The sequence below is a fragment of the Monodelphis domestica genome, chromosome 1 (assembly GCF_027887165.1).
Source record: "Monodelphis domestica isolate mMonDom1 chromosome 1, mMonDom1.pri, whole genome shotgun sequence".
Lineage (NCBI taxonomy): Eukaryota > Metazoa > Chordata > Mammalia > Didelphimorphia > Didelphidae > Monodelphis > Monodelphis domestica.
The window spans coordinates 231,646,298-231,660,229 of record NC_077227.1 but is presented as its reverse complement, the minus strand read 5'-3'; the positions used below and the strand labels follow the sequence as shown (position 1 = coordinate 231,660,229).

Here is a 13,932-nt window from a genome sequence, read left to right as displayed (position 1 = left end):
TATTTGTTTTTTCAAAGTACCTACTTCTAGTCTTATTTATTAAATCAATAGTTCTTTGACTTTCAGTTTTATTAATTTCTCCTTTGATTTTTAGGATCTCTAATTTAGTCTTCATCTGAGGATTTTTAATTTGTTCACTTTCTAGTTTTTTAATTTGCATGCCCAATTCATTGACCTCTGCCCTTCTTAAATTGTTTAGATATGAACTCAAGGATATAAATTTCACCTTGAGTACTGCTTTGGCTGCATCCCATAGGTTTTGAAAGAATGTCTCACCATTGTCATTTTCTTCAATGAAGTTATTAATTGTTTCTATGATATGTTATTTTTTTAAATTATATTTTATTTGATCATTTCCAAGCATTATTCATTAAAGACATAGATCATTTTATTTTCCTCCTCCCCAACCCCCCATAGCGGACGTGTAAATCCACTGGGCATTACATGTTTTCTTGATTTGAACCCATTGCTATGTTGATAATATTTGCATTAGAGTGTTCATTTAGAGTCTGTTGGCCTGTTGGATTTCATTTTCTGATATGGGATTATTTAAGAAAACTATTTCTTCTTCTGTTAGTTTAGGCAATTTATATTTTTGTAAATATTCATCCATATCACCTAGGTTGGTATATTTATTGCCATATAGTTGGGCAAAGTAGTTTTTAATGATTGCCTTAATTTCCTCTTCATTGGAGGTGAGATTCCCCTTTTCATCCTTGATGCTGTTAATTTGCCTTTCTTCTTTCCTTTTTTTATTAGATTAACCAGTACTTTGTCTATTTTGTCTGTTTTTTCAAAGTACTAGCTTCTAGTCTCGTTTATTAGCTTAATAGTTCTGTCACTTTATTTTATTAATTTCTCCCTTAATTTTTAGGATCTCTAGTATGGTTTTCTTCTGGGGGTTTTTAATTTATTTATTCTCAAGTTTTTTGATTTGCATTTCCAATTCCTTGATCTCTGTCCTCCCTAATTTGTTAATATATGCACTCAGGGATATGAATTTTCCTCTAAGTACTGCCTTGGCTGCATCCCATAAGGTTAGAAAGGATGTTTCGCCTTTGTCATTTTCTTCAACAAAATTGTTAATTGTTTCTATGATTTCTTCTCTACCTATCCAATTTTGGAGTATCATGTTATTTAATTTCCAATGAATTTTTTATTTGAGTCTCCATGTACCCTTGCCGATCAATATTTTAATTGCCTTGTGATCTGAAAAGGCTGCAGTTATTATTTCTGCTTTTCTGCATTTGAGTGCCATGTTTCTATGACCTAGTGTATGATCTATTTTTGTGAATGTGCCATGTGGTGCTGAAAAGAAGGTGTATTCTTTTTTGTCTCTATTTATTTTTCTCCATATGTCTATTAACTCTAATTTTTCTAAGATTTCATTCACCTCTTTTACCTCTTTCTTGTTTATTTTTTGGTTTGATTTATCTAAATTTGATAGTGGTTGGTTCAAGTCTCCCACTAATATGGTTTTACTGTCTATTTCCTCCTTCAATTCTCCTAGTTTCTCTATTAAAAATTTGGATGCTATACCATTTGGTGCATACATGCTGATTAGTGATATTTCCTCATTATCTATACTCCCTTTTAGCAGAATATATGTACCTTCCCTATCCCTTTTGATCAGGTCTATTTGTGCTTTGGCTTTGTCAGATATCATGATTGCAACTCCTGCCTTCTTTCTATCAGTTGAGGTCCAAAAGGTCTTACTCCAACCTTTAATTCTAACCTTGTGAGTGTCAACCAGTCTCATATGTGTTTCTTGAAGACAACCTATGGTAGGGTTTTGGGTTCTAATCCAATCTGCTATTTGTCTACGTTTTATGGGTGAGTTCATCCCATTCACTTTCAAAGTTATGATTGTCATTTGTGGATTTGCTGGCATTTTGATATCTTCCCCTAGTTCTGACCTTTCTTCTTTAGCTTTCTCCTTTTGAACCAGTGATTTACTTTAGGTCAGTCCCCCTAGTCCCCTCCCTTGAGATGCTTCCCTTTCTAGCCCCTCCCTTTTTATGCTCCCTTCCCCTCCCCCCTCTCCTTCCCTCCCTTTTTGTACTCCCTCCCCCAAACCCCTCCTTAATTTTCCTTTCTTTCTTGCCCTAATGGATAAGATAGAATTCAGGATCCCACTAGATCTAGATGTTCTTCCCTCTCAGATTTGATTTCACTGAGAGTAAGGTTTAAGTAATTCCACTTCACGCTCTCTTCCTCTCCTTCTCATATGAGAGTTCTTCCCCTCCCTTTCCCATGTGTATCTTTATATGGGAAAGATTATTCCATTGATTCCCCCCCTATTTCTTGAAGTTAATCTTAGTTTTATCGACGGTTCCCCCCTCCCTTTTCCTTTCTTTGCCCCCACTTTCCCCAAATCTTCTTAATGCCCCAATCTTTCCCTATGCATGTTTCTTCTAACTACTCTTATGATGCTATAATTTATGAGAGTTACACAAAACATTTTCCCCACATATTAATATATATAATTTGATGTAAATGTAGTCCTTATAGAAGAGAGTTTGACTTAAAGAAAAAGATAAGATTCATATCCTTTTCCCTTTCTTTCATATTTACCTTTTCATGTTTCTCTTGCTTTCTGTGCTTGGATATCGAACTTTCCACAGAGCTCTGGTCTTTTCTTAGCAAATGCTTGGAAATCTTCTATTTTGTTGAATGCCCATACTTTCCCCTGGAAGTATATAGTCAGTTTTGCTGGGTAGTTGATTCTTGGTTGGAGACCCAGCTCTCTTGCCTTTCTAAATATCGTGTTCCATGCTTTGCGGTCTCTTAGTGTGTTAGCCACTAAGTCGTGTGTGATCCTTATGGGAGCCCCCTTATATCTGAAGCTCTTCTTCTTGACTTCTTGTAGGATTTTCTCATTTACTTGGAAGCTCTTGAATTTGGCAATTACATTCCTAGGGGTTGTCTTTTGGGGATTTAGTATAGAAGGTGTTCTATGAATCCTTTCTATTTCTATTTTGCCCCCTTGCTCCAGAACGTGAGGGCAATTTTCTTTTATAATCTCCTGTAGAAAAATATCGAGTTTATTGTTTATCTCAGGTTTTTCTGGGAGACCGATAATTCGGAGGTTTTCTCTTCTCCCTCTGTTTTCGTGATCTTTGACCTTCTCAGTGAGATATTTTATGTTTTCTTCTAATTCATTAATTTTTGGGGTTTGCTTTATTGATTCTTGCTGTTTTATGGTCTTGCTTTCTTCGAGTTGCTTGATTCTGGTCGTTATGGACTGGTTTTGCTTTTCAGCCTTGTCTGCCCTTCTATTGGATGCTTCGAACTCTTTTTCCAATTGAGCAGTCTTATCTGTCAGACTGCTGACCTCTTTCTCCCATTTTTCTTTCCAGGTTTCCATCTTTTGGATAAGTTCCAGTTTGAGATCTTCCAGAGCTTGTTGATAGTTTTCATTTTGGGAGGCATGTTCTGATGTTTTTTGGATTTCCTCCTCATTCTCTTTTCCTTGGGTACTTCCACCATAAAAGTTTTCAATAGTCACTTTTTTCCCTTTCTTCCTGGAGGCTTGATTTTGGGCCATGTGAGCCACCCCTTTGGTGGTTTTATTCTCCTTTCCTTTTTGGTCTGGGGTCTGGGTTATATGGATGGTTTTTCTGGGAATTTAGATTGCTTCAGACTAGTTTTTCCCAACCTCTGAGGTTTCTTAGAGCGCTGGGTCCCTGATCACAGCCAAACTGCCCAGGTGTTCAGCTCCGCCCAGATAATCAGCATGTTGTCCACCCCTGGTGTTTAGCTCCACAGAGATGTTCAGCACAGCCACCCCAAGTACAGCTTCACTGATCCCCGTAATCAGTGCCGGGTTCTCCAGTGAAACCATCCGGAGACGTTTTTTCCGGGCACTCCCCAGATCCCAAGGACACTGGAGTGCCCCCCCCCTCCCCCCAGACAGAGACGTTCCCCACTCACTCGCTGTCCCGGTGAGAGCTCAGGTAGCTCACTCTGGTTTGGTGGGGGAGTTGGGGTGGGCGAAGGGTGGCTCAGTTCACTTTTCTGTGCAAGCTTTTCCTCCTTCTTATTATATTGTGGAAATGTTTAAACCCCACATACCTTCACCTCTGTGGGATACTGGGGAGTCCTATTCTGCCAAAGGTGATTTTTATGCTCCTTTGATGTAGTCTATTTCATTTGGTGCCGGGGAGAGGAAGTGTGTGGCATCTAGATTGCAGCCATGATTACCCGGAAGTCTTTATCCTATTTTTAAAAATATATCATCCTAAACAGGTTAACCGTAACCATAACCATAACCTTTGTCTATGTGTACTTCTTCTAACTATTATGATAATGATAACGATTTTTAAAAGTTACAAATATCATCTTTCCATATAGGAATATAAGCAATTTGACCTTGTTGAAGTCCTTCAATTATTTTTCTCTTTCTCATTTACCTTTTTATAGTTCTCTAAAATTTTGTATTTGGATATCAGTTTTTCTGTTTATATCTTTTCTTTAGGAGTGTTTGGACATCTTCTATTTTGTTAAAATACCATACTTTTCCTTGAACATGTATAAGTCAGTTTTGATGGGTAGGTGATTTTGGTTGTAAACCCAGTTCTGTTGCATTTCAGAATATCATATTACTAACCTTTCAGTTCTTCAATGTGGAAGCTGTTGAGTCTTGTGTAATCCTGATTGTGGCTACATGATATCTAAATTGTTTATTTTTAGCTGCTTGAAATATATTCTCCTTGACCTGGGAGCTCTTGAACTTGGCTATAACATTTCTAGAAGTTTTCATTTGGGGATTGCAGGAGGTAATCTATGGATTCTTTCAATTTTCTGTTTTGCCTTGTTACTCAAAAATATCAGGGTAGTTTTCTTGGATAATTAATTGTAATATGATATCTAAGCTTTTTTTTTTGGTCATGATTTTAAGGTAATCTGATAATTCTTAAATTGTCTCTCCTGGATCAATTTTCTAGGTTAGTTCTTCATTTAATGAGATATTTCACATTTTCTTTTATTTTTTTTTCATTCATTTTATTTTGTTTTATTGGTTTTTGATATCTCATGAAATCATTACCTTCTTTTTGCCCAATTCTAATTTTCAAAGACTGAGTTTCTTCCATGACTTTTTGATTCTCCTTTTCCATTTTGCCCATTCTACTTTTCATGGCACTCTTTTCTTCATTTAAATTTTTGTCTCTTTTTTCCAGTAGGTCAGTACTGATTTTTAATCTGATTTTTTCTTCATTTGCTATTTGTGCTATTTTTCCCCCATGTGACCAATTTTGCTTATTAAGCTGTTATTTTCTTTTTGCGTTACTTTCATTTCTTTTTCCCATTTTCTTCCCATTTTTTGTCAATTCATCTTATTTCATTTTTGAATTCCCTTTTGAGTTCTTCCAGAGTTTGCAACCAATTCCCATGGTTTTTTTTGGAGATTTTACATATGTTTTCTTGGACCTCATTAATTCTTGTTGCTTCTGTTCTTTGCTCGTTTTTTCCCCATAGAAATTTTCAAGAGTCAAGATTTTTTTTGTTGTTGTCATTTGTTCTTTTCCCCTCCAGTGGACTAGGATAATTGTATGTTACTGTCTATTTCTATCTTAACTTATGGTTCACAGGGTTTGCCTTGAGGCTGTCTTCACTCCTACTGAGGAGGGTTGAGTATGACCAGAATTATGGACCTCCTAACCTTACTGCTAGGGTCTGGAGCTTCCTAGGATGACTGTGAAGTATTATTTTGTTGGTGTAGCCCACAACCCAAGATCCAGAAGTTTCCTACACAATGATTCTATGTTTGGTGCAATAGGTGGGGGATGGTCAGCCTGCCCTTTTCGTTGGGCAATTTTGCTTCCAGTTCCCCATTATATTATAGAAATTCACTCTCTCTGACTTTCTTTCATGATGTGTTCAGTGGGAGAGCTCCCTCATTCATGTTTCATGGGGAAGTTCTTACTGGTAAGGAGCCCTCTCTGTGTCCATATGGCAGCCTGTGGAAGTAAAATATTGAAGCATATCTGGATTCTGAAGACAAATTAATCTTCCCTTCAGCTAGTTCTAGGGCTCTTGGGAGTTCTATGAAGTGACTCTGAAATTCCTCTCCATATAGATTCATCTGGTTAGAATTAGAAGGTTTCTTAGAGATAATTTGGTTCAATCTCTCTCTCCCACTTCCATCATCAAGGTTAGATAAATTAGCCCATAGATATTAAATCACTTACCAAAGGTTACATAGGTAATAAGGCAGAATTGAATTAGAACCTGAATTCTCTGACTCTAAATCTTGACATTTCCTCGTGACTCTCTGATTTCACCAACTTCTAAACTCCCAAATGAAACAGATATCTTCCATCTCTTCCATTAATCACAGTCTCTTGGCATCTGGGACATTATTGTTCCTGAAAGCAGGAGCAGGAAGATGGCAGTGACCAGGGATCCCATCATTCCAAATTCAGTGATATATGTCAGCACAGAAATCTGGTCTGATTTAGCTCACATATGTTGCATGGCTAGATAGCACTCTTCTGCTGTCTAATATGCTGTTGAATCTCAGGAGATGAAAATCCATTGGCCAATGAGAATTTCAGAATGAAATCTATCCTCTGGAACTTGGGCATGCAATGTATCCCCTTGAGAACCCAATGGAAAGAATCTGAACCCAATCCATCCTAGTCTCTTGGCATATTTTAGTAAAAATTCTCTTGAGAGTATAGTTGATTTTCTCTATTTCCCCTGATGATGGGGGGTGACAGGCAGAGTGCAAGGGTGTATTTAATCCTTAGGCCCCTGACTATTTGTTGGGTTACATGTAAGAAGAAGGCTGGCCCATTGTCACCCTGTAATGAAGATAGGAGGCCTAACCTGGGGATGATTGTCCTTCACGAGATCCTTTGATTATTCCTGAGCTTTTTCAGTTCAACAAGGGAATGTTTCAATCCACCTTGTGAATGTATCTCCCAGGACCAAGAGAATTTGGAGGCATTTGCAGGGTTATAGGTAGAAAAAGTTAATTTTCTGGTCTTTCCCTAGGAGGGAGCTCATCTATGAATTGGTTTTAGAAGGGGATATGATTTTAGAGCTCCTTCTGGGTTGACTTGTGCACTAGTTGCATAGCTTCTGCACATGGTAGGCCAAGTGAGTGGCCTGGTGACGTCCCCTTATAGTGTCCATGGGAGATCTTCTAGAATAAGGAGCTATCTACGAGTGACTGAAGCTAGTAATTTCCTCTCTTTTCCTAAATATCCTCCTTCTCAGCCTTTGTACTCTCATACTTAGAATATAAGGGATATAATTCTTCTGGTTTCAGAGGAGCAAGAGTCAGGATGGTGATCCATCTGGCTGCATGGTTTGCAGTGGCATCTGCTCTCCTGTTCACTTTTGCTTCTCCTCATTCCCCCCTGTAAAGGATAATTTTAGCGTTAGCATTGTGACTTAAAAATCTAAATTAATTGGTCGCCAGGGAAAATCCCAAATAATAAAATACCCAAGTCAGCTGGAAATTATGGTGATTTTAATTAATATAGAGAGAAGGAATTAAGGAGAAGTGTGAGGGAGAGGAAAATAATTTATTTAAATTGCTCCAGCTCAGCCTGAGCCAGGCAGGATTAAAAGGCCTTGGCCAAAGGGGCCCAAGGGAAAATGAGTCAGTCTTATCACTCACCACGAGACTGTCTCAAGGAAGCTGTCTGAGTGAGCTCCTCCAGGCTGAGTTCTGAATATCTGAATGCCCACATGTCTGAATGTCGAATCTTCCCTTTTGGCCTTTACATCCTCTTCTTGAGGAATCTTTTCTCTTGTGTCATCTCCCCCAAATTTTCACATTTACCAATCACAGCAGATGCTTTCCCCCAGGACTGCCCATTCATTAGTTCTCACCTTCTTTAGTTAGATTATATCTTTTGAACTACTTCACACTTCTTTGTTAACTTCACCTTTTGTTAGTTACTTGACCTTTGTGTGATTAATTTAACCTTTATAGTTACTTAACACCTTTTTGTATTAAGATCTAAAAATAGACTTAGCTTAACATTCTTGCTTTACTATAAGGTGAGAACTAAGTACCTTCATTGTTCAATCAGGAGATTACAACTTTATCTGCCCCTAAAGTACTGTCTGAGTAGGGTAGAATAATTTTAATGTTCACAATACTTTTGATGTTCTTTACATTACATGTCAGATCCCTCTATGGGTCCAGTCACTACATCAAGGTCTTGTCTGAACTGGGGCCATATTTCACAGGGGAGTTCTTAGTGGTAAGGAGAACTCTTTGTGTCTATATGGTGTAGGAGGCAAAGCCTAATACCTCATTGAGCAAAACTCTGAGCCATATATCAGCATATGTTTGTCACATACCCTGAGGCCTGTAGCCTGAAACATCCTTCTCTGCTCTCCTTATTGCACAAGATTGTTCCCTACAAAAATCACTGTTATGTGCATTTCCTTGGGACACTAAGTATAGAATGTTTCACATTTTTGATTTATTATCCTATAGAATCATTGTCTAAAACTTGATGAGATACAGAATGCATTGTAACCTTACAGCCAATCTGTTTAATCATTTACCTTTTACTGTGTATGTGGAAACTTGTGCAAAATCCCCCCCAGCTCATTTTGCTCTCTGTAAAAAGTAGAAGTTTCTCTCAATAAACTTTGCCTTGATAGCTACCAGCTATATTTGTCCTCTTGATATGAGTTTGTTTTCTCTTATTTTCTTTCATTCTTTTTAATCACCTTTTAGGATAGCCAGATATCGTCAAGTCTGACAATATGGCACCCTATGCAAGTAAAATGTGGAAGGCATATATGGGGTCCATGTACACATTAATATTCTTCCCTTCAGCTAGTTCTATGTCTCTTGGAATGCTGTGAGTTGGGCCTTTTGTGTTGAGATCCTCCAAAGGAGTTACATTACTTCCATGGTGGCATCAAGTATCAGAGCATTTCTTTTTCTCTTTTCAATGAAACTGAACCCAACCATGTACCATGTAAGGTCTGGGTTATCTAGTGGAGTAACTCTCATTTCAGGTCAGTTGAAACAATTAGAATCTTTGACCTCTTAGCAGTCATGCATGGTTCCAGGTCCTGGAATTGGGAGCAAAGTAGCAGGGTTCAAGGTGTGGCACACTGTCGAGGTTAGCTTAAGTGTGTCCAGAAACAAGCTTTGGTCATTTGTCATTTTGGTGCTGGTCACCTACCTATGATTTTTTGTTTCAAGGACTCTCTCGACCCAATATAGGGTCTGAACCTTGTAACCAGGAAAATGTGCTTTGCCAAGACTGTGAATTGCCAAAACTGTAAAGATTTTGGCCACATTGGCAAAGATCATTTTTAGTGTCTTGATTTAAAATCTAAAATTAAGTGGTCACCATGGGAAAATTCCCAAATATGAAAGTACCCAAGTCAGCTGGGTTTTATGGAAATTTTAACTAATATAAATAAAGAAATTAGGGGAAGGAAAGAGAGAGAGAGAGAGAGAGAGAGAGAGAGAGAGAGAGAGAGAGAGAGAGAGAGAGAGAGAGAGAGAGAGAGAGAGAGAGAGAATTGTAGAAAGAGCCTAGGCCAAATGGCTCAGGCCTGAGCCTAAGGGAGAGTGAGTCAATCTTTATCACTCACCACAAGATCATCTTCAAGCAAGCTCCAAACCTCCGAACTCCAACTCCAATTAACTTCCAATCCAAAAAACTCACTCCAACTCAATAAGCCCCTTCCTTTTAAAGACATTTTCTCTAATGTCACTTCCTCTAAATTTTCACATCTACCAATCACAGTAGACACTTTTTCCCAGGACTGCCCATTCTTAGTTCTTATCTTCTTTTGTTCTTACCTTCTCTGGTTAGATTAAATCTACTGAGTACTTCACACCTCTTTTGTTAAGCTTGCCTTTTGTAAGTTGCTTGACCTTTTTTTTAAATTTTTATTTGGTCATTTCCAAATATTATTCATTGGAAACAAAGATCATTTTCTTTTCTTCCCTCCCCCCTCCCACCACCTCTCCAACAGCTGACACACAATTCCACTGGGTATCACATGTGTTCTTGATTCAAACCCATTTCCATGTTGTTGGTATTTGCATTAGAGTATTCATTTAGAGTCTCTCCTCAGTCATATCCCCTCCACCCCTGTAGTCAAGCAGTTGCTTTTCATCAGTATTTTTACTCCCACAATTTATCTTCTTCTTGTGGATAGTGTTTTTTAGATCCCTGCAGATTGTTGAGGGACACTGCATTGCCACTAATGGAGGAGTCCATTACCTTCGATTGTACCACAATGTATCAGTCTCTGTGTACAATGTTTTCCTGGTTCTGCTCCTTTCGCTCTGCATCACTTCCTGAAGGTTGTTCCAGTCTCCATGGAATTCCTCTACTTTATTATTCCTTTTAGCACAATAGTATTCCATCACCAACATATACCACAATTTGTTCAGCCATTCCCCAATTGAAGGGCATCCCCTCATTTTCCAATTTTTGGCCACCACAAAGAGCGCAGCTATGAATATTCTTGTACAAGTCTTTTTCCTTATTATCTCTCTGGGGTACAAGCCCAGTAGTGCTATGGCTGGATCAAAGGGCAGACAGTCTTTTATTGCCCTTTGGGCATAGTTCCAAATTGCCCTCCAGAATGGTTGGATTAATTCACAAGTCCACCAGCAATGAATTAGTGTCCCTACTTTGCCATATCCCCTCCAGCATTCATTACTTTCCATAGCTGTTATGTTAGCCGATCTAAGTTGCTTGACCTTTTAGGTACTAATTTAACCTTTATAGGTACTGAGCACTTTTATGTATTAGATCTAAAAATAGACCTAGCTTAAGATTTTAGATTCACTATAAGTATGAGTTAGGGACTTTTCATTGTTCAATCAGGAGTTTGCAACTTTATCTTCCCCTGAGGCACTGTCTGAGTAGGGTGGAGTAATTTTAAAAGTTCTCAATACATTCCTGACCAAGTACCTCCATTGTTAAAAATGGGGAATAGATTAATCAAATCTTCTGAAGTAGAGTTTGAGCAGTTTTAAGATTCATAACCGAAAGGAGCTGCCCAGTTTGACAGCCTCCTCTGCCATCATGGCAAGGGTTATGGCTACTCATAGACAGGCATGGCATACCTGAGCTTCTGTGTCTAGATGCTTAGAAAAGTAGGTAAAAGATTGGAGATTGTATCCCGTCCTATACATAGAAGCTGTGGATAGAGAACAGAGAGAGGAGGGGAGAAAACTGATGGGGGGAGGGACTATTGTAGGAGCAGACAGAGGCACAGAAACTTCCAGTGAAGTGGAAAGTGGGGCAGTGGCTGTCAGGGAAGATTTTGCAGGTATGAAGGGGGAGGTCAAAAGGGGGTCATCTGCGAGAAATTTGTCCTGGTAAAGCAAATCCTGCATTGTTCTCTGAGTTTTGAGTCCTATGCTAGTGCCATGAAGCCTAGGATATAAGTTATTTCTGTCCATTTCACCCATCTTACAAAAAAGTCCAATTGCAGTACATTATGATAATGTCAGGATCGATTTACTGGTCATAATTCTTCAGATTACAGGAGATATGGAGGTCATGCATTATTGCAGTATAATATAAGGCATTTCTTAAATCTTGTAGATCCAAATTTTCCAGTTGGAAAGCAGACAGTCCAGTTAGGAACCCCATAGGGCTGAAGAAGCCTGCCATATAGGGAAGGACAGGGAGGGCCCTTTGCCAAGGCCCCAAAGAGGAAAAAAACAACAACACAGGAATAGTAGCAGAATGAGTTCTGCCTGACCTTAAAACAGGCATAGAACAATGTGCCCTGCACCCAGGCACAGCAAGGAGAGAGTGTCCCCATGGCCCCAAACTCAGAGTTATGGTGGAAAGACCGCACCTCTTGGAAATCAGGAGCCTTGGAGGCTCAAATCAGTCTTAGCTAAGCTGGAATGCACAGACATGAAAGGAAAAAGCCCCAATGCAAGGAGTCAGCAAGGGGGCCTGGAGCAAGCTTCTCTTGGGATAGAGTGAGTTGAGCTGCTCATGACTGAAGAGGATTTGCTACCTGATGGGTGCCAGAAAATATGTGCTTCATTCTTATTGGATCTCATCCATAGAATTGATGGATGCCTCCTCCACTGACTTTATTTTAAGTGGCACATTAACAAAGTAGCTGCAGTGACAGTAATTAAGGCATAGTAAGGAGGTCAGGTAAGGTACATAAAGTTAGAGAGTGATACAGAATGTAAAAGCTAAGAGAGTGTAAGGCAAGAGTGTAAAGAGTTCACTAGGGTTCTCAAGAACGTAGTCTGCCTTATTTAGTTACTAAGGAAGGGGTCATTTGTTTGGACAGTTGTTGCCTTGTGTCTCCAAGAAATTGTATGTTGGCGTTTACTTGTTCAACTTAATGTTGTTTTTCTCTATTGTTAGCTCTGATAGCACAGAATCTTGGTTTATACATTTCTCTTTGATGGACTTGCAATGACAATTAATTGTTAGTTAGCAGTGGTTGTGGTGCTGGTAGTAGTCAGAGGGAAAAAAGCCCTTCACAACTTCAAATTCTCAGTCCAGCTTAGAGAGAGATTGCAGTACAAGTCTGAGTCCACTTCTATCCCTGGCATCTGTTGAAACAATGGCTTTTTACCCAAGAGATTAGCTTAACTTTAATATTCTTCCCCTTTTTCTTCCTATGCTGCCATTATGGGAAATATAAACCCTAATTGATCTATATTGGTATAACTAGTTGTTATAAGTATTGGTAGATATTATTAGACTGTTAAATTAAAGGAATTCAGCTGTAGTCAGTTGGAAAAATGATGGATCTAGCAGTTGAAGGAAATCTGCTGGAGATTGAATTCACAATAAACCTCTTTAACTATTGGAGATAAAGGGAAAGGAAAGGAAATGAACAAATAGGAATAATATATCTTATTGATATATGTACCCTAATCTAATATTTCCTACCTATAAACCCAGGCCCAAATGTATCTCACAAGAGACTTTCTACTTCCTTGACCAAAGTTTAAGCTAACTTAACTTTCTATCTATAACCCTAATTCCATCTAGACTAATCTCTTTTAATTTATAACTAATTCTTTGTTAAATATTTCTTCAAAGAATATGTTGTAACTCCTTCAAATTCTCTAGCCACAGAAAGTTTACTGAGTAGATTCAAAAATGTTGCTCTCTTCTGCCATTCACTGGCCCTAATACTTCCCTGAAAATGCCACAAGGAAACAGCTAAGACACTTTCTCCAACTGATGGTCTCTTAACAAAATCTCCTCTGAATATATCACAGTGTTTTGCCAAAACAATCTCCACCAAATTCCTCAATGATGATCCAAGGAAAGACATACCAACCAACCTTTGAGTCTCTCTCCCAAAAGTGGTCTCTTTATTTTCAATTGCCTTCCTTCTGCCCTTCACTCTGGAAATTCTCTTCCTCTGACCTACCCAGAATTCCATGGCAATCTTAAAGTAATCTTTAGGAAACTCGCACATCACTTCATAAATTCTCTATCTGGCTGCAATCTATTCTTAATTAGGCTAATTAATAAATAATTCACTATACCCTTCATCAGAGAAATCTACAATGATTCTCTTCCCTGCTCTCCTAGCAATATACAACTTCTCAGCTTAAGGTATGCCCCATCCACCACTAACTTCCTCCAGACTGCTTCTTTTTCAGTACCATTCCATTTCTCAAATCTCCTTTCTCATTTCATCCAGTAAGGATAGAGATAGTAGCTTGATGCATGGATTTTTTCCCCCAATTTTTGGTCAAGGCTGCCAATAGGGATTTTTAGTCACAAACCTTTTCATCTCTGCACTATATTTTCTGCCTTCCTTCCTTCCAAAAATTTGCATCAATTCTTGTTTAAATATTTCTTAGTCCCTACCTTTTATGAATGAAATCATCCAATTCTCATTCCCAGGTATGATTACTGAGTCCCCATTTTTCCATATTCACTTCAACATTTGTCATTTTACTTTTGTTATATTTTAACCAAT

At 38.5% G+C, this 13,932-nt stretch overlaps 1 protein-coding gene across 4 annotated transcripts in view; it reads left to right on the top strand.

The window, feature by feature from the left end:
• KCNK13 (potassium two pore domain channel subfamily K member 13) overlaps nucleotides 1-13,932 on the top strand; it is a 235,201-nt gene that overhangs the window by 184,578 nt on the left and 36,691 nt on the right. The window lies entirely within an intron of this gene.